This window comes from Somniosus microcephalus, chromosome 14 (assembly GCF_052327205.1).
Source record: "Somniosus microcephalus isolate GS21.2 chromosome 14, FLI_Smic_1.0, whole genome shotgun sequence".
In the NCBI taxonomy this organism is placed as follows: Eukaryota; Metazoa; Chordata; class Chondrichthyes; order Squaliformes; family Somniosidae; genus Somniosus; species Somniosus microcephalus.
In genome coordinates, this window is record NC_141000.1 from 1,180,805 (window position 1) to 1,199,918 (window position 19,114).

Sequence of the window (19,114 nt, forward strand, 5' to 3'; positions counted from 1 at the left end):
TCTCCCCGCCTGATTGAGGGTAGCGGCCAGGGCAAAGTCGGACGCGTCGCTTTCCACCTGGAAGGGGATGGATTCGTCCACTGCGTGCATGGTGGCTTTGGCAATGTCTTCCTTGATACGGTGGAAGGCTAAGCGGGCCTCTGCCGTCAAGGGAAAAGAGGTGGACTTGATCAGCGGATGGGCCTTGTCCGCATAGTAGGGGACCCACTGGGCATAATAGGAGAAAAACCCTAGGCACCTCTTCAGGGCCTTGAGGCAGTGGGGCAGTGGGAGTTCCATAAGGGGACGCATCCGGTCGGGGTCGGGGCCGATGACTCCGTGTTCCACAACACAGCCAAGGATGGCGAGGCGGTTTGTGCGGAATATGCACTTCTCCTTGTTATATGTCAGGTTCAGGAGTTGGGCGGTGCGGAGGAATTTTTCGAGGTTTGCGTCATGGTCCTGCAAGTCACGGCCGCAGATGGTCACATTGTCCAGATATGGGAAAGTGGCCTGCAACGCATTTTGATCTACCATCCGGTCCATCTCCCTTTGGAAGACGGAGACCCTGTTGGTGACGCCAAAGGGAACCCTAAGGAAGTGATAGAGGTGGCCGTTTGCCTCAAAGGCAGTATACTGGCGGTCCTCAGGGCGGATAGGGAGCTGGTGGTATGCTGATTTCAGGTCAATGGTCGAGAAGACGTGGTACTGCGCGATCTGGTTGACCATATCAGCTATGCGGGGGAGTGGGTAGGCGTCCAGCAGGGTGTAGCGATTTATTGTCTGGCTGTAGTCGATGACCAGGCGCTGCTTCTCGCCGGTCTTAACGACCACAACCTGGGCTCGCCAGGGACTGGTGCTGCCCTCAATAATCCCTTCCTTCAGGAGCCGCTCCACTTCGGTTTTAATGAAAACCCTGTCCCCGGCACTGTATCGCCTGCTCTTTGTGGCGATGGGCTTACAGTCGGGGGTGAGGTTAGCAAACAGTGGGGGGGGGTGACTCTGAGTGTGGAGAGGTTGCACCTGGTGCGCGGCGGGCAATTTGGGAGCGGCTGGCTGCGGACTGTGAGTGGGGGTAGGGGTCCACCGTACGCCATCGTAACACTTTTAAGGTGGCACTGAAAATCTAACCCCAGCAGGACGGCAGCGCAGAGGTCGGGCAGGACCAGAAGTTTAAAATGATCGTACACGGTCCCGTCTACTACGAGTGTCACTACGCAGTAGCCGCCGATGTCCGCCGACTGGGACTCGGAGGCCATAGAAATCCGCTGGTGCGCAGGCAGGACTGGGAGAGAGCAACGCCGCACCGTGTCGGGGTGGATGAAGCTCTCCGTGCTCCCAGAGTCAAAAAGGCAGATTGTATCGTGGCCATTTACCTTAATGTCCATTGTGGAGCTGGCCAGCTGGTGCGGTCTCGCTTGGTCCAGTGTAACGGATGCCAGCGTAGGGGTCGGTGTGTCGCTGCGGGTATCAGATGAGGCGGTGTTGGGGGCCTGCTGCGTTCCGGCTGTCGTCCAAGATGGCGGCGTCCATGATCCCCATGTGGCTGGAGGCGTCCAAAATGGCTGCTGTACCGGTGGTTCGCACATGGCCGGGGAGGCCCAAGATGGCGGCCCGCATGGCCCACACGCGGCGCTGCTGGGGTTCGGGGTGGCTTTGGCCCTGCAGACGTTAGCGTAGTGTCCCTTCTTCCCGCAGCCCGAGCAGATCGCGTTTTTCGCCGGGCAGCGTGCTCTGGGGTGTTTTGCCTGGCCACAGAAGTAGCATTTCTGGCCTTGGGGCACTGCTGTCTGGCCTTGGGACACTGCTGCGGTAGTTGGGCCGTTGCTGGGGTGGCACGGCGCTATGAGGCGGTCCTACCGTGTCCCAGGCTGTCATTCCCCGCGGCGTCCACGGTGCAGAGGAGTAGGCATCCATGCCCCGGTAGGCTGCATCCAGTGATAGTGCGAGTTCAGAGGCCTTGTTGAGGTCGAGGTCACTCTGCTCCAACAGTCGCTGTCGGGTGTAATTGGATCTGTTGCCCGCTACAAAAGCATCCCGGATAAGTTCCTCTGTGTACACGGCGGCCTTTACATCCTTACAACCACAGGCCCGGCCAAGCACAGACAGTGCCTGAAGGTATTCCACGGTCGATTCCCCAGGTTGTTGTTTACGACTCCCCAGAAGGTGCCTGGCGTACACTTCGTTCACTGGGCGCGTGTACTGGTCCTTGAGGAGCTTGATAGCGTCCGCGTACGTGGTCGCGTCTTGGATGACCGAGTACACTCGGTGGTTCACTTTGGAGGTCAGGACATCCAGTTTGTCCTCGTCCGATTTGATTGCTGCGGAGGCGGTCAGGAATTTTTCTAAACACTTAAGCCAGTGAGTAAACTTGGTGGATGAGTCCGCCTCCCGATGATCTAAGTCCAGGCATGCTGGTGTGAGGATCTTCTCCATTATAAAAATTTGTTAATAAAATTGATGCGCTATCAATTACTCATAAAAGACTGAGAGTTAAGAGAGTAACTAAAGGCTTTTATTAACAAAAGAATGAAGGTCTGCCTCGAGTGGTCGACCGGTCCAGAATACAAAGGGGGCTGGGGAGCAGTCACCTTTATACTAGGACTTGTGGGAGGAGTCAGCCGAGGCATGTCCAGGCATGTACACAGTGGAATACAAACAGTGGTTTACCACAATACCTAGCACAAAGGAAGGTATTTGTGGTGGTTGGAGGTCAATCATCTCAGCCCCAGGACATCGCTGTAGGAGTTCCTCAGGGCAGTGTCCAAGGCCCAACCATCTTCAGCTGCTTCATCAATGACCTTCCCTCTGACATAAGGTCAGAAATGGGGATGTTCGCTGATGACTGCATAGTGTTCAGTGCCATTCGCAACTCCTCAAATAATGAAGCAGTCTATGCCCACATGCAACAAGACCTGGACGACATTCAGGCTTGGGCTGATAAGTGGCAGGTAGCATTCGCGCCACACAAGTGCCAGGCAATGACTATCTCCAACAAGCGAGAATCTAACCACCGTCCAACATTCAACATTCAACAGCATTACCATCGCAGAATCATAAGAACATAAGAAATAGGAGCAGGAGTAGGCCAATTGGCCCCTCGAGCCTGCTCCGCCATTCAATAAGATCATGGCTGATCTGATCCTAACCGCCAATCTACTATCACAGAACCATCTCCTGAATCTAACAGAATTGGACACACGAAATAGGAGCAGGATCAGGCTACACGGCCCCTGGGCCCGCTCCGCTACCCACAAGGCCATGACCGATCCGAACCTAGACTCATGTCCAAATTCCTGCCCGCTCCCTGTAACCCTTAATTCCCTTTACTTCTAGGAAACTGTCTATTTCTGTTTTAAATTTATGTAATGATGTAGCTTCTACAGCTTTTTGGGGCAGCATATTCCATGGACCTACCACCCTCTGAGCGAAGTAGTTCCTCCTCATCTCAATTTTGAAAGAGCAGCCCCTTATTCTAAGACTATGCCCCCTAGTTCTAGTTTCACCCATCATCGGGAACATCCTCCCCGCATCCACCCGATCCAACCCCTTCACAATCTTGTATGTTTCAATAAGATCGCCTCTCGTTCTTCTGAACTCCAATGAGTAGAGTCCCAATCTACTCAACCTCCCCTCATATGTCCATCCCCTCATCCCCAGGATTAACCGAGTGAACCTTCTTTGTACTGACTCGAGAGCAAGTATGTCTTTTCTTAAGTATGGACACCAAACCTGTATGCAGTATTCCAGGTGCGGTCTCACCAATACCTTGTACAACTGAAGCAATACCTCCCTATTTTTATATTCTATCCCCCTAGCAATGAAAGCCAACATTCCATTGGCCTTCTTAATCACTTGCTGCACCTGCATACTAACCTTTTGAGTTTCGTGCACCAGGACCCCCAGATCCCTTTGTACTTCAGTACTTTCCAGTTTCTTGCCATTAAGATAATAACTTGCTCTACGATTTTTCCTGCCAAAGTGCATAACCTCACACTTTCCAGTATTGTATTCCATCTGCCAAATCTCTGCCCACTTACTTAGCCTGTCTATGTCCCCTCGAAGGTTTTTTATGTCCTCCTCACTCACTACTTTCGCTCCCATCTTAGTATCATCTGCAAACTTTGATATGTTACACTCGGTCCCCTCCTCCAAATCGTTAATATAGATTGTAAAGAGTTGGGGACCCAGCACTGACCCCTGCGGAACACCACTAGTTACTGATTGCCAGTCTGAGAATGAACCATTTATCCCAACTCTCTGCCTTGTTAGATAGCCAATCCTCTATCCATGCCAGAATATTACCCCCAATCCCGTGATTTTTTATCTTAAGCAATAATCTTTTGTGTGGCACCTTGTCAAATGCCTTTTGGAAGTCTAAATACACTACGTCCACTGGTTCCCCTTTATCCACCCTATATGTTACTTCCTCAAAGAACTCCAGCAAATTTGTCAAACATGACTTCCCCTTCATAAAACCATGCTGACTTTGTCCTATTAAATTATGATTATCCAAATGTCCTGTTACTGTCTCCTTAATAATGGACTCCAAAATTTTACCTACCACAGATGTTAGGCTAACCGGTCTATAGTTTCCAGCCTTCTGTCTACTGCCCTTTTTAAATAAGGGTGTTACATTAGCAGTTTTCCAGTCTGCCGGGACCTTTGCTGAGTCCAGGGTGTTTTGGAAAATTATCACTAATGTATCCACAATCCCTACCGCCACTTCCCTCAAGACCCTAGGATGTAAGCCATCAGGTCCAGGGGATTTATCCGGCTTGAGTCCCATTATTTTACCGAGTACCACTTCCTTAGTGATTTTGATCGTGTTTAGCTCCTCCCCCCCATAGCCCCGTTTGTCCAGTGTTGGGATATTCTTAGTGTCCTCTACTGTAAAGACTGATACAAAATATTCATTCAGTGTTTTTGCCATCTCCATATTTCCCACCATTAATTTCCCGGTCCCATCCTCTAAGGGACCAACATTTACTTTAGCCACCCTTTTTCTTTTTATATAACTATAAAAACTCTTACTATCTGTTTTTATATTTTTTGCTAATTTACTTTCATAATCTATCTTCCCTTTCTTAATCAACATCCTGGGGGTCACCATTGATCAGAAACTTAACTGGACCAGCCACATAAATATTGTGGCAACGAGAGCAGGTCAGAGGCTGGGTATTCTGCGGCAAATATCTCACCTTCTGACTCTCCAAACCCTTTCCACCACCTACAAGGCACAAGTAAGGAGTGTGATGGAATACTCTCCACTTGCCTGGATGAGTGCAGCTCCAACAACACTCAAGAAGCTCGACACCATCCAGGACAAAGCAGCCCGCTTGATTGGCACCCCATCCACCACCTTAAACATTCATTCCCTCCACCACCAGCGCACCGTGGCTGCAGTGTGTATCATCTACAAGGTGCACTGCAGCAACTCGCCAAGACTTCTTCGGCAGCACCTCCCAAACCCGCGACCTCTACCACCTAGAAGGACAAGGGCAGCAGGCGCATGGGAACACCACCACTTCCAAGTTCCCCTCCAAGTCATACACCATCTTGACTTGGAAGTATATCGCCGCTCCTTCATCGTCGCTGGGTCAAAATCCTGGAATTCCCTCCCTAACAGCTCTGTGGGAGCACCTTCACCACACGGACTGCAGTGGTTCAAGAAGGCAGCTCAAGGGCAACTAGGGATGGGCAATAAATGCTGGCCTTGCCAGCGACGCCCACATCCCATAAATGAATCAAAAATATAATAAAGACTCATTGTTATAGGTGTTACACTGCACTTGGCATTGAATGAAGGTAACATTTTACAGGGGGTGTTGGAAATGATGTGAGAGAATGCTATTAGTGCAAGCACATTCACCTGCCAGTTTTTTATGTGGGATCTGGCATAGTGGTTAGCACTGTTGCCTCGCAGCGCCAGGAACCCGGGTTCGAATCCGGCCTCGGGTGACTGTCTGTGTGGAGTTTGCACATTCTCCCCGTGTTTGCGTGGGTTTTCTCCGGGTGCTCCGGTTTCCTCCCACAGTCCAAAAATGTGCGGGTTAGGTTGATTGGCTATGATAAATTGACCCTTAGTGTTAGGGGGATTAAATACCGTGGGGTTATGGGGATAGGGTGGGATATGTGTTGGCGTAGGGGTTACGGGGATCGGGTGGGATATGTGTCGGTGCAGGCTCGATGGGCCGAAATGGCCTCTATCTGCACTGTGGGGTTTCTGTGATTCTGTGATCTTGTTCAATGAATGTGCTGTCCATGTAAGGTTTTCTTATTTTAATAAACCTTAATTAAACCCTATAGATTAGAAATTACAGCCAGCAATGGTAATTGTACAGACATGAAATGTGTTGGTTCCAAATTTATCTTCCCACTGTTTTAAGAGAAAGAAAATAAGATTTATATAGTGCCTTTCATAACCACCGGATGTCCTAAAGCGCTTTACAGCCAATGAAGTACTTTTTGAAGTGTAGTCACTGTTGTAATGTAGGAAACGCGGCAGCTAATTTGCGCACAACAAGCTCCCACAAACAGCAATGTGATAATGAGCAGATAATCTGTTTTAGTGATGTTGATTGAGGGATAAAAATATTGGCCCCAGGACACCGGAGATAACTCCCCTGCTCTTCTTCGAAATAGTGCCATGGGATCTTCTACGTCCATCTGAGAGACGGGGCCTCGGTTTAATGTCTCATCCGAAAGACGGCACCTCTTACAGTGCGGCACTCCCTCAGTACTGCACTGGGAGTGTCAGCCTGGATTTTTGTGCTCAAGTCTCTGGAGAACCCACAACCTTCTGACTCAGAGATGAGGGTGCTACCCACTTTTTTTTAATGATACTTTATTGAACATTAAGAACATTTACAACATCGTGATCATTACATTGGCCCAGAACTTGGTGTCGGGTGCTTGCCGCGCGTGCAAGCCCCCGATCTGCACTCACCCTGCGCGCTGACATCTGAAGCCCGGGCCTGCTTGCATTTCCTGTGACAGGCCCGGTTCAGCTGTCAGCGCGCAGTGCTTACCTGATCCAGCGGCGTAGTTAGTGCGATGTGCCGGCTGGGATCAGGTGAGCACTGTACAACCAATCAGGGGAGGGGAAGGTTCATTCATGAGTTTGAGAGTAAGAACTGTCAAACTCACGAAAACTACGGGGGCCCAAAACACTATTTAAACTTTAAATAAAAATTTAAAAAACATCCCAATCGTTAAATTAAGTATAAATAAGTTTAAAAAAATAATTTAAATAATAATTTTTTTTTTTGAAAAAAATAAATTTTTAATAAAAAGGGTCTAAAACTAAACTTACCTTATTGTAGATTCTTCAAAATAATAAACCTGTGGGAAAAAAAATTCTAAATTACACTAAAACACCACTTACCTGTAAAAATAAATACTTACGTGTGCTTTTTACAAGCGTAAAGACCGGAGGCCTTTAGACATGCGCAAATCCCCCAAAACAGAGGAAATCCAAGACGCACGCGCTGCCCCCTACAGCGCACGTGCTAGCCTCTTCAACTCTTGGGTTAGAGGAGAGGAAATGCCGGTTTTCAGCGCATGCGCTGTGCATGCTGAAAACCGGCATTTCCTCCGGCCAGACGCGTGAGTACCCCTTCCGTACTCACGCATTTGGGGAAGAATTACTGCCCCATTGTATGATACAAATCAATTCCACTGCCCTGCACAGCCATTCCGCCACCACATTTTAACATCAAAACCTGAAGTTTAATTTATCACCTGTAACATATATTAATCGATTGTACTTTAAAAATTGGTTGTAAAATACTGTCCTTAAATTCCTTTCTGAATAAAACATCCACAGAGCCTTATAATGGTCTTTTAGCTTATATTTAAAATACTCTTTTAGATTGATTCTCCTCCCCTTAAAAAACAGAGCATTCCTTCTTTGCACAATCACGAATCTAGCCAAACTGAACATTAAATTAATTGCCGCTCCGCTAGACTCTGGCAGACTCTCCTGCAATCCCCATCTCAAAATTGAGTCCCACGGGATTCCCATTCTCGCTGTTCGGTCCCCACCCAGCAAAAAAGCTTCACACAACTGTCGAACATAGTACTTAAAGTCACTTAACTGCGGACATAACACCAGTAAATGGGACAGAGTCTCATCCCGTGTCCCACACACTGGGCAAGTTGCCGCCTCCACTCGTCCAATCTTGCACAAGACCGTCATGGTAAAAATCCGGTTATGAGCCAATTTGAAATCCAGTTCAATCCATTCTGGGCATTTAAAATTCGCCCACACTCCCTTCCAAATCCTGTTGGAAGTCCAGCTGTGGGTATATACTTCGCCAAAACTCCTGACCAGCAGGTGTCTTGAATCTCCTTCCATTCTCTGAATACCTCATAGAAATCTCGAGTATTACAGTTGACAAATTGGACTAACTCTCCCCCTTTCTCCAGTACAAAGCTTGGAAAAGCAGGACGCATTTTACTTCCTTTGGAGATTTCCGCATTTATTTCTTCCATCCAATCCTGTGGCATTGCCCTCACAATCTTCTCATACATAATTCCTATTGCTTTTCCTTCTACCTCCTGATCCTCCTCCCACACCATGTCCCTCACTATCGCTTCCGGCAACCAACCTGGAATCACCTCGTATAATACATCTTTCACCGATATAATCCCAGCTTTTATAAAAGCTTGATTAAATAAAACCTCTCCTTCGATGTTGACCCACCTATTCAAAAATAAGGGCTGTTCTAAAAATTCCTCAGCCCCCTTGGGCGTAAACTGCACACTTTTTAAAAATTGAGCCCAAGTCTCTACAACCCCCTTGGGAGAAGGTTAATCGATTTCAAAAACATATTACTGTATTCCATATACAATATCCTCTGCCCTCCTATCCCACTTCGTTTTAAAAAATGCTCAAAACAACTCTTCCAAAAACTTGAATTTGACTTCTGAAGAAATCTCTTCACCCATTTGATTCTAAAGGATTTTTTCTTCAAATCAATATCTGGGAAATTGAGTCCTCCCTGATTTCTCCGTCCAATTATGGTATTGTAAGCCACCAAGGCTGGTTTCCCTTCCCATAAAAACCTCACACAAGCCTCTCGGATGGACTTTTCTGCCCACTCAGGAATATCCTCCACCGTCAATAAGTACCATAGCTTAGATAGCAGGAGAGCAGACACCACTGTCGCTCTTCCTTGCACTTTCAACCACCTTCTTTCCCATCTTCCCAAAATCTTTTTAATTTTCATAACCTTCGGTTCCCAATTTAATCGATCCACTTCTTCCCTGTCTTTCTTGCACCCCATATGCACCCCCAGAACTTCCAAAACCTCCACCACCTTAAAGGGACACCCCCCCAACCATTCCCCCCTACCCCTCCCTGCAACCAGGCATTGGGACTTACTATAATTCACTCTGGCACCTGAAGCTCTACAATATTCCTCCACTACCTCCATAGCTTTCCTCACTGACTCCCCATTTCTCAATGTTAAGGTTGTGTCATCTGCATATTGGTGTATCACCGACACCAGCCCAGAACTGGGGACCACAATCCCAACTACACCTTGTTTCTTTCGCATCATGTAACCTAATGGTTCTGCTACCAATGTGTACAACAATGGGGACAGGGGACAACCCTGTCTCACTGATCTCTGTATCGGAAAGTACTTAGATAAAAAACCATTACATTTAACACAGCTAAATATGTTTGAATAAAAAATTCTTATCCACTGAATGAAATTTTCCTTGAAACCAAATGCTTCCAAAACCTTCAATAAAAACCTCATGAGAGACCCTATCAAAGGCTTTCTCTTGATCTATCTTTAATACATAAGCCTCCCTCCCACTCTCTTCCATGAGCTCTATCGCATCTCGGATTGAGACCACAGAGTCTGCGATGTCCCGGCCTATGACTCCATAGGACTGAGAGGGCAAAACTATCTCTGGTAACACCTCCTTCAAACGATTTGCCATAACCCTCGCCAAGATCTTATAATCCACATTTAATAGTGTGATGGGCCTCCAATTCTTCAGATCCCGTCTATCCCCTTTATTTTTATAAGCTAAGCTTATGATACCTCTCCTCATAGATGGGGCCAGGCTTCCTTCAATTTTAATTTCCTTAAAAACTCCTAACAGCAATGGACTTAAAATCTCAAAAAATTCCTTATAAAATTCTGCACTTAGTCCATCGGACCCTGGGCTTTTCCCCCCCTTCATTCCACTTATTGCTATTTTTATTTCCGCTAATCCTACTTCTTTATCACACATGCTTCTCTCATCCTCCTTTAAACCCTTTTCAATAAAAGCAGTAACCTTCTCCATCTCCAAATTGGAAATGTCTTCTTTTGTATATAGCTCTTGATAAACATAAGAACATAAGAAATAGGAGCAGGAGTAGGCCAATCGGCCCCTCGAGCCTGCTCCGCCATTCAATAAGATCATGGCTGATCTGATCCTAACCGCCAATCCACTATCACAGAACCATCTCCTGAATCTAACAGAATTAGACACACGAAATAGGAGCAGGACCAGGCTACAGGCCCGCTCCGCTACCCACAGGGCCATGACCGATCCGAACCTAGACTGATGTCCAAATTCCTGCCCGCTCCCCATAACCCTTAATACCCTTTACTTCTAGGAAACTGTCTATTTCTGTTTTAAATTTATGTAATGATGTAGCTTCTACAGCTTTTTGGGGCAGCATATTCCATGGACCTACCACCCTCTGAGTGAAGTAGTTCCTCCTCATCTCAGTTTTGAAAGAGCAGCCCCTTATTCTAAGACTATGCCCCCTAGTTCTAGTTTCACCCATCATCGGGAACATCCTCCCCGCATCCACCCGATCCAACCCCTTCACAATCTTGTATGTTTCAATAAGATCGCCTCTCATTCTTCTGAACTCCAATGAGTAGAGTCCCAATCTACTCAACCTCTCCTCATATGTCCATCCCCTCATCCCCGGGATTAACCGAGTGAACCTTCTTTGTACTGACTCGAGAGCAAGTATGTCCTTTTTTAAGTATGGACACCAAACCTGTATGCAGTATTCCAGGTGCGGTCTCACCAATACCTTGTACAACTGAAGCAATACCTCCCTATTTTTATATTCTATCCCCCTAGCAATGAAAGCCAACATTCCATTGGCCTTCTTAATCACTTGCTGCACCTGCATACTAACCTTTTGAGTTTCGTGCACCAGGACCCCCAGATCCCTTTGTACTTCAGTACTTTCCAGTTTCTTGCCATTAAGATAATAACTTGCTCTATGATTTTTCCTGCCAAAGTGCATAACCTCACACTTTCCAGTATTGTATTCCATCTGCCAAATCTCTGCCCACTTACTTAGCCTGTCTATGTCCCCTTGCAGGTTTTTTATGTCCTCCTCACTCACTACTTTCCCTCCCATCTTAGTATCATCTGCAAACTTTGATATGTTACAGTCAGTCCCCTCCTCCAAATCATTAATATAGATTGTAAAGAGTTGGGGACCCAGCACTGACCCCTGCGGAACACCACTAGTTACTGATTGCCAGTCTGAGAATGAACCATTTATCCCAACTCTCTGCCTTCTGTTAGATAGCCAATCCTCTATCCATGCCAGAATATTACCCCCAATCCCGTGATTTTTTATCTTAAGCAATAATCTTCTGTGTGGCACCTTGTCAAATGCCTTTTGGAAGTCTAAATACACTACGTCCACTGGTTCCCCTTTATCCACCCTATATGTTACTTCCTCAAAGAACTCCAGCAAATTTGTCAAACATGACTTCCCCTTCATAAAACCATGCTGACTTTGTCCTATAAAATTATGATTATCCAAATGTCCTGTTACTGTCTCCTTAATAATGGACTCCAAAATTTTACCTACCACAGTGTGGTAAACCACTGTTGTTCACTCCACTGTTGTTCACTTCACTGTTGTTCACTCTTGCCCATTGTTGTACCTGTCTGTGCATGCCTCAGCTGGCTCCGCCCCTGGCTCCACCCATATGCCCTGGTATAAAGGTGGCTGCTCTGCAGTTCCCCAGGCATTCAGGACCGGTCGACCACTAGAGGCATGCCTTCGTTCTTTAGCTAATAAAAGCCTGTTTGTTACTCTCTTAACTTCCAGTCTTTCTCAGTAATTGATAGCGCATCAATTTTATTAGCTAAACTTTTTTTCGATGGAGCAAATCCTCTAACCAGCACGCCTGGAACTAGACCCTCAAGAGGCGGATTCATCTACCAAGTTCGCACACTGGCTGCGATGCTTCGAATTTTTCCTAGGAGCCTCCGTCGAAACTGTTCAAAACGATGGCGACAAACTAAGAGTTCTGACCTCCAAGGTGAACCACCAAGCTTATTCGCTCATCCAAGATCCGACTACCTACAAGGGTGCTCTCGACCTCCTTAAAGAACAGTACGCACGCCCGGTAAATGAGGTTTACGCCAGACACCTCCTGGGGTCCCGCAAACAGCAACCCGCGGAATCGATGGAGGTATACCTACGGGCGCTGAAGGTGCTCGGCCGGGCCTGCAAATGTAAAGAGGTGTCGGCCGCGGTGTACACGGAGGAACTTGTCCAGGATGCCTTCGTCGCGGGCCTCAGGTCCAACTACACCCGGCAGAGACTGTTGGAGCAGGGTGAACTTGACCTGAAGAAGGCCACGGCCCTCGCACTCTCGCTAGACGTGGCCCACCGGAATATGGACGCCTACTCCCCTGACCGCGCGGCCGCATCGTGGATGGCGCGGGCGCCGCCATCCTGGGTCACGGTAGGACCGCCACCCTGCGCCACGCCACCCCCGTCAGATCCCGCCAACGGCCCAACTTCTGCAGCGATGTCCCGGGGCCCGAAGTGTTACTTCTGTGGCCAAGCCAAACACCCCAGAGCGGGCTGCCCGGCGAAAAACGCTACTTGCTCTGGTTGTGGGAAGAAAGGGCACTACGCCAGCGTCTGCAAGGCAAAACCTACCCCAAGCTCCAGCAGTGCCGCGTGTGGGCCGAGCGGGCCGCCATCTTGGACGCCTCCAGCCGCGTGTGGATCATGGGCGCCGCCATCTTGGACGCCATCTTGGACGCCTTCGACCATGGGTGATCCGTTCCGGCCGCCATTTTTGCAACGGGCCCCCGACTCACCCACCGCCTCACCTGATGACTGCAGCGACACGCCTGACCCTACGCTGGCCTCCGTTACACTGGACCAGTCTAGACCTCACCAACTAGCCAGGTCCATGATGGACATAAAGGTAAACGGCCGCGCCACGACCTGTCTTTTCGACTGCGGGAGCACGGAGAGCTTTATCCACCCCGACATGGTGCGGCGTTACTCTCGCCCGGTCCTGCCAGCGCGCCACCGGGTCTCTATGGCCTCCAAGTCCCATTCAGCGGACGTCGGCGGCTACTGCGTGGTGACCCTTTCGGTGAGGGGCACAGAGTACAGAAACTTTAAACTGCTTGTCCTGCCCCATCTCTGCGCTGCCGTTCTACTGGGGTTAGATTTTCAGTGCCACCTTAAGAGTGTCACGATGGCGTACGGTGGACCCCTACCCCACTCACAGTCTGCAACCAGCAGTTTTCAAATTGCCCGCCGCGCACCTTTTGCAGCCTCTCCACGCTTAAAGTCACCCCCCACCGTTGTTCGCTAACCTCGCCCACGACTGTAAGCCCATCGCCACCAAAAGCAGGCGATACAGCGCTGGTGACAGAGTTTTTATTAAATCTGAGGTGGAGCGGCTCCTGAAGGAGGGGATTATTGAAGCTAGCACCAGCCCCTGGCGAGCCCAGGTTGTGGTCGTCAAGACCGGCGAGAAGCAGCGCCTGGTCATTGACTACAGCCAAACAATTAATCGATATACCCAACTGGACGCATACCCCCTCCCCCGCATATCTGATATGGTCAATCAGATTGCACAATACCGCATATTCTCCACCATTGACCTTATGTCAGCATATCACCAACTCGCTATCCACTATGAGGACCGCCAGTATACTGCCTTCGAGGCAAACGGCCGCCTCTACCACTTCCTTCGGGTTCCCTTCGGCGTCACCAACGGGGTCTCCGTTTTCCAAAGGGAGATGGACCGGATGGTCGACCAGAATACGTTGCAGGCCACTTTTCCCTACCTGGACAATGTGACCATCTGCGGCCATGACCTGCAGGACCATGACGCCAACCTCGACAAATTCCTCCGCACTGCCCAACTCCTAAACCTTACGTATAACAAGGAGAAGTGCATATTCCGCACAACCCGCCTCGCTATCCTTGGCTGTGTTGTGGAACACGGAGTCATTGGCCCCGACCCCGACCGGATGCGTCCCCTTATGGACCTTCCCCTGCCCCACTGCCTCAAGGCCCTGAAGAGATGCCTGGGGTTTTTCTCCTACTACGCCCAGTGGGTCCCTAATTATGCGGACAAAGCCCGTCCACTTATCAAGTCCACCTCTTTTTCTGACGGCAGAGGCCTGCTTAGCCTTCCACCGTATCAAAGAGGACATTGCTAAAGCCACCATGCACGCGGTGGACGAGTCCATCCCCTTCCAAGTGGAGAGCGATGCGTCCGACTTTGCCCTGGCCACTACCCTTAACCAGGCGGGAAGGCCCGTGGCCTTCTTTTCACGAACCCTCCAAGGCTCCGAAATCAGACACTCCTCTGTCGAAAAGGAGGCCCAGGCCATTGTGGAAGCTGTGCGACATTGGAGGCATTACCTGGCCGGAAAACGATTCACCCTACTCACTGACCAGCGTTCAGTTGCTTTTATGTTTAATAACAAGCAGGGGGGCAAAATCAAAAATGACAAGATTTTGAGGTGGAGAATTGAACTTTCCACCTACAATTACGATATCTTGTACCGGCCCGGGAAACTCAATGAGCCCCCGGATGCTCTATCGCGAGGTACATGTGCCAACGCACAGGTTGATAGACTGCGGGCCCTTCACAATGACCTCTGCCACCCGGGGGTCACCAGGTTCTTCCATTTCATCAAGGCCCGCAACCTGCCTTACTCCATCGAGGAGGTCAGGACCATGACCAGGAACTGCCAAGTCTGTGCCGAGTGCAAACCGCACTTTTATAGGCCAGACAGAGCACATCTGATAAAAGCCACCCGACCCTTTGAGCGCCTGAGCGTCGATTTTAAAGGGCCCCTCCCCTCCTCTGACCGCAACGCGTACTTCCTCACCAGCATCGACGAGTACTCCCGTTTTCCGTTTGCCATCCCCTGCCCAGACATGACCAGTGCTACGGTCATTAAATGCCTGAACGACCTCTTCGCCTTGTTCGGTTTCCCCAGCTGTATCCATAGCGACCGGGGCTCATCATTTATGAGCGACGAACTCCGCCAGTACCTGCTCGTGGGAGGTATTGCCACGAGCAGGACCACCAGCTACAACCCCCGGGGGAACGGACAGGTAGAAAGAGAGAACGCGACAGTTTGGAAGGCCGCCCTGCTAGCCTTAAAATCTAAGGGCCTTCCAACCTCACGCTGGCAGGATATCCTCCCCTATGCGCTCCACTCCATTCGGTCACTGCTCTGTACTACCACTAACGCCACCCCTCACGAAAAAATGTTCGTCTTCCCTAGGAAGTCCACATCGGGGACCTCGCTACCACCATGGCTGATGTCTCCAGGGCCCGTCCTACTTCGGAAGCACGTGAGGACCCATAAAACGGCCCCCCTGGTTGAGAGGGTCAACCTCCTCCACGCCAACCCTCAGTATGCCTACATTGCGTACCCGGACGGGCGGGAGGACACAGTCTCCATACGAGACCTCGCACCCTCGGGGGCCCCTGAAACCAACATCACCCACTACCCACTACCATTGCCCTTCACCGCTACCCACAATGCACCGGCGGCAACGGACCCATACCTAACCCCTGTAGACGGCACGCCGTGGCCCCGTGACCCATCATTGATCACCAACCAACTCAACACCCATGAGGACGACACGCCAGTGCTCCGGCCCACGCGGGACTCGGCGTCGGAAGCTGCACCACCTCAGCCGTCGCCACGACGATCACGACAGCATACAAGACCCCCAGAAAGACTTAATTATACGAACTTTTAATACACTTCACCCCGTCGGACTCATATTTTAAGCAAGGGGTGAATGTGGTAAACCACTGTTGTTCACTTCACTGTTGTTCACTCTTGCCCATTGTTGTACCTGTCTGTGCATGCCTCAGCTGGCTCCGCCCCTGGCTCCACCCATATGCCCTGGTATAAAGGCGGCTGCTCTGCAGTTCCCCAGGCATTCAGGACCGGTCGACCACTAGAGGCATGCCTTCGTTCTTTAGCTAATAAAAGCCTGTTTGTTACTCTCTTAACTTCCAGTCTTTCTCAGTAATTGATAGCGCATCACACAGATGTTAGGCTAACCGGTCTATAGTTTCCAGCCTTCTGTCTACTGCCCTTTTTAAATAAGGGTGTTACATTAGCAGTTTTCCAGTCTGCCGGGACCTTTGCCGAGTCCAGGGAGTTTTGGAAAATTATTACCAATGCATCCACAATCCCTACCGCCACTTCCCTCAAGCTGCTAGCCGCCTCCAAAATCTCCTCACTTTCATGAATGATCTTCTCCCCAACCTTCAACTCCTCAATTAACGATAATCTCTGTCGCAGCTTCTCTTGCTCTAGAAAATATCTAGTGCATCTTTCGCCCTCCAATGCATCTCTAGCCTTTGCACGGAGAATGGCCCCCTTGCATTTTTCAGCTTGCAATAATTCCCACTCTTCCTTTAGCACCCGGAACTTAGTCTCAGCTCCCTTATCCCCTCCGTCAACTGCTTTACAGACATCCGTAAACCTTTTGTTTATATTCTCTTCTCGATGCCGGTTAGCTGCTGCCCTCTTTTTCCCATAACGTACCGAAAAAACTTTTACCTCATATTTGAAATTGTCCCACCAAACTCTTCTTTCTTTCAAGAACAAAAGTTCCTTCCGAGCATTCTTTATTATTTTTATAATCCCTTCTTTATAAGCACTTTCCTTCAGGTATTGATCGTTTAAAATCCACACCCCTGAACCAATCTTAACTCTGCTGTTCCTAATTCTAAGAACCAAAGCCAAGTGATCACTAAAAAATACTTTTTTATAATAAATCTCCATCACCTCTGAACTTAACCCTTCCCGCATTAACACAAAATCTATTCGGCTCTGTTTTAAAACATCACCCACCCAACCTGCTCTGGAGAACTCCCTTTTTATGGGGTTCCGGTCCCTCCATAAGTCTCTCAAATTTAAATTTGCCATCATTTTTATAATCATCCCTCTGGAGTTATCCTCTTTAAAGGTCATCTGGGCTGAAATGTCCATCCAAGATAAAAATACATTAAAATCCCCCACTATACAAGGATTTTCCACCTCTGCCACTTCAGTGAATAACCCCCGAAAAAACTCGCGACGCTTGCAATGGTCGTTCGGTGCATAGATATCAAAAAGATCACAATTAAATCCCTCCAATTTTACCCTTAGCCGTAAAAATCTCCCCTCAGTGTCCTTGTCCACCAAGGCAACGTTCTCTTCTATGGACGGACTCACCAAAACAGCCACCCCTCTACGGTTATTGTTTGCACAACTTGCAAACACCTCTCCCTTCCAAACCTTCTGAACTCTTTCTAGAATATCCTCATCCCAAAAGGTTTCTTGCAGACACAAGTCCGTGCCTTTAAAACCCTGCAACAACTGCTGCAATTTCTTCTCACCCCTCAGTCCGTTCACATTGATCAAGACCAATGTAATCATGGCTCCAAAGAAGGGAAGTATGCCCAATAATCTCCCCATCATTTAATCTCTGGCTTTTCCCTCCTCTCATGCTCCTTCTCAACTTTTCGGGCAGCTGTTGCTTTTTCCTGCAGCCTCCGGCTCTTTTTCCCCTCCTGTTTGACCCCTCCCTGCTGTTTCAGCCTCTTCCTTGCCTTAAGTTTGGACCCAGGAGCTGCCCTTTCTCCCTCCTTCTGCCCCTCACTAACCTTTCCCTTTCCACATGATGCCACCCCATCCCCAACTTCCATGTCTCTGTCCCTCTCTAATTCCTCACACTCAAGCTCTTCTGCAACCCCCTGTGCCTGCTCCCCGTCAGATACATAATCCTGCTCCCCGTCAGATACTTCATCTCCCATAGAGAGTCTTCCTGCTATCGCTGTTTCTCCCACTGTGCCGCCCCCTTCGACCCCGTCTCTACCTCTGACCCTTGCACCCTGTTCCCTCACTCCATGGGACAATGGCGCACCTAAATTGTTCCCTTCTGACGTCTCTATCTCGCCGATCCCATTCTGCTGTCCCTTTAAGGCTCCTGCCTCTTGCACCCTCTCCCCGCCCTGCCCCCTCCCGCTCACCAAGATATCCGACTCCCCGCCTCTCCCCGGAGCACTCACTTCCACCACACACCCCGCTCCTGCCTCCTCTCCCCCCACAGACACCAGACTCCCCAGGGGGAGCCGAACCGCACTAAGGCTCGAGTCTGCACTCGACCCTTGCTGCCCGCTGCTGTCTTTGTTCCCCTCCATAGCACTCGCCGTGTTTTCCGCCATCTCCATCTCGATCTCCGCTCCGCCAACCTCTGCCTCTTCCTGTGCACCTTTTTCCTTCATTTTACCGGCTGTGTCCTCCGACTGCACCGCACCTCCGGCCGTTCCACACTCCTCTCCTGCTCCTTCTCCCATCTCATCACTCATTTCGCTCCCTTCCACCACACACTCACAGCGGGCGGGGCCTTTACGACACACCCCACAGCTCTCCGCCTTGCAGCTCCGAGCGATATGTCCCGACTCACCACAATTGTAACAATACAAATCAGGACAGTTTCTTACGAGATGGTCATGTCCCAGACAATAGTAACACACCTTTACTTGGTTATCGTGCAGCACACGAGAGTACTGCACTCCTTCCAGTGTCTCGAACTTCATACTGTAAGGCAAAGACCTCACCCCCTCTGGGAACCGCACCTTTACATACCGGGTTCCGTCTGCTACCCGTGTTCCCGGATAGTACCTCCTCTTTATTTCGGAACAGATTTTAATGTCCCACGACTCCAACTTTTTGCTCAGCACTTTGTCCTCGATGTACACAGGCAAGTTCAAAAATGAAAACCACCTCCTCTGAATATAGCAGAGTCACCTCCAAAAATTTCTCCCCAACTTTCAGACTGAGCAGCAGTTTTTCCAGCTCC